The sequence below is a fragment of the Scylla paramamosain genome, chromosome 7 (genome assembly GCF_035594125.1).
Source record: "Scylla paramamosain isolate STU-SP2022 chromosome 7, ASM3559412v1, whole genome shotgun sequence".
NCBI classification, from domain to species: domain Eukaryota; kingdom Metazoa; phylum Arthropoda; class Malacostraca; order Decapoda; family Portunidae; genus Scylla; species Scylla paramamosain.
In genome coordinates, this window is record NC_087157.1 from 14925001 (window position 1) to 14927500 (window position 2500).

The 2500-nt window shown below is 42.6% G+C and overlaps 1 protein-coding gene and 1 long non-coding RNA gene across 2 annotated transcripts in view; one reads left to right on the forward strand and one right to left on the reverse strand.

The window, feature by feature from the left end:
* The window catches only part of LOC135102128 (nuclear factor interleukin-3-regulated protein-like), an 89679-nt gene that overhangs the window by 84263 nt on the left and 2916 nt on the right, over positions 1 to 2500 (reverse strand). Inside the window, exon 2 of the mRNA XM_064006911.1 lies at positions 1 to 186. This exon is cut by the window's left edge and continues 862 nt beyond it. The gene's annotated coding sequence lies outside the window, so the exon portion shown is untranslated. The remainder of the gene's footprint in view (positions 187 to 2500) is intronic.
* The window catches only part of LOC135102130 (uncharacterized), a 46780-nt gene that overhangs the window by 20697 nt on the left and 23583 nt on the right, over positions 1 to 2500 (forward strand). The window lies entirely within an intron of this gene.

Genomic DNA, 2500 nt, shown 5'->3' on the forward strand with positions numbered 1-2500 from the left:
ACGAATCTTAGGGACTTCCCCACCGCCTTTCCTCACTCTGCGGGCGTCAAGTGCATGGACAGCGCTACCTGCATCGATCACGGCGCTCGGATCTTCCCTCACTCACTAATCGGGACTGTAAGGGCACTTTCTGCTGTTTGCCTCACGTAGGTCACTCCTTTATTGTCGCTGCTCTGCGCCTGTGATCTGAAAAGACATGAATCATCGTTATCGCCTCGTCATCGCCGCCGCCGCCGCTTTTCCGTCAGCCTGAATTCTCGATTGATAAAGATTGCAGCTTATTAAGAACAAGACGGTGGTCACGTTAACTAACATGAACCTTCTGCTCTCTCTCTCTCTCTCTCTCTCTCTCTCTCTCTCTCTCTCTCTCTCTCTCTCTCTCTCTCTCTCTCTCTCTCTCTCTCTCTCTCTCTCTCTCTCTCTCTCTCTCTCTCTCTCTCTCTCTCTTATCTCTCATCTCTCATCTGTAGATCAACCTGAGCACAGTAAATGGTTTCACAGTGGCAGACACACAGATATCATAGCGGCTGTCAGGTTGCAAACATACATACTGTATACACACATCCATTGTACTTCAGGATTTCTTTCACGTACGAGTACCTATTTCGCGTTTGCTTATGGCCTGTGTCCCACCTACATCTCTATCACTCCCTATCATATCCTTCAACACCTTCTCTTCCTTCTTCTTTTCTTCCTTCTTCCGACATCACTCATACGTCACTCTGTTGCAATCTTTTTATTCTCTCTGTCTCTCCCAATGACACGTCACTCAAACACCTCTTTGTCCTATGCTCTCGTAATGTTGTGTTGCACATACGTTCGCACATCCTTGAATCTGCTGCATTACTTACTGGTGGCCGCCGTCACTCGCGTCCACCAGCTTTAAGAAAGGAAGCTGCCGATCTGAATTTATCTTTATATTCCTACTGATTATGGTGATGGTGGTGGCGGTGGTGGTGGTTTACAAGTATCTAGTGTAACACAAACAAAGGAAATTATGTGTTATTCCAATACAAGTCAATGAATAACTATTTTTCTTTTAGGAATGCCTTTTTATGCAATCTTGCTCATTATTATAAGTGGTATGTCATTACTTTTAGCACTACTATTGCTACTTCTACACCATAGTCTACCACCATCACCAGCACCTGCACCACCACCACCTTTTTCGCTAGTTTATATCACCAATGCAGTCACGTCAGCGTGAACGACAGTTGTCCTCAGCCTCTAAGGAACCTCGTCACTGGTATCGATGACTTCCCCCACCATTGTGTTCAGCAAGTCTCCGGATATAACGCGCACATACATAATAGGATATGTTGCAACTGTTAAGAGGAAAAATCTACGGAATTCCTGATTCGACATCACTCAGCGTTTTACCAAGTTACTTTGGATCCTTTTATTGCTAATGACAGTATCTCTTTTCCTTCTATCGGCGGCTCGCGCTATAAGTAGCCATACTGAATCAGCCTTCTACAAAACGTTCGGTCTTCTACGCCTTCTTCAGTCACATCCAATATAAGTATGTCTTCTTTCACCGCATCCATAAAACCTAGCCTTACGTCCTCCTTCTCTTAAGTTTTTCTCTCCCCTGCCAGGTCAGAGAAAGATAGGAAGACCTAACAAAAGATTTATGGACGCAGAGAAAGAAGACATACTTGAAATATGTGTGACTGAGGAAGGCACAGATCAAGCTAATGAGAATATGATACGTGTTAACACATTTGAGCAACAAAAATAAGACTACAAGAAGTAAAATATTTTAAGAACTCGATCACTTTTTTTTGCTACTTGTGACTCCTTTTAAAGTCGTACTCTAAGCCTGCAACAGACTACTCTATGAAGGCTAGAGAGAGAGAGAGAGAGAGAGAGAGAACCGATTGCGTTCCACGAGTTAAATGACCAAGGGAAACACGGCTCACGTAGACAGTCCGGGAAATCACCCACTCATCACCTTCTAAAGAGCCAATGTTCAGTTGAAAGGAAGCTAAGGAGACAGTTGGATGAAAGACTAAGAGATATCAGGTTGCATCAGAATCGAACACTACATGGGTGATTTCTGGTTTGAGGAAAGAAAGTAACAGTAGCAACAGAAAATTATATTTCGTATCAAAAGTGTTGTTTCATTGTAGAAATAGTAATAGCAGCAGTAGTAGCAACAGTTTCAAGACACCTCTCAATATAATGTTAGACTTGCTTTCGGATTGTCCTCTTTAGAGATTACCATCTTCAGTCGGGTTTTTTTTTTTCTAATTTCGTTGCCCTTTCCCAGAGACTCTTTTGCGTTAAAATACAACAACAACAACAACAACAACAACATAAACATAAACATGAAACAAAAAAAAATTAAGCATTACAGTAAAACACGCACACTCGTTTCAAAACCACAACACCATCACCACACAACATAAAATCCTAACTAACAGCACCATCACCTCCACCAAGTCATTGCCCTAGCAGACATACATACAAGAGCCACGAGCAACCTTACATCACCAAA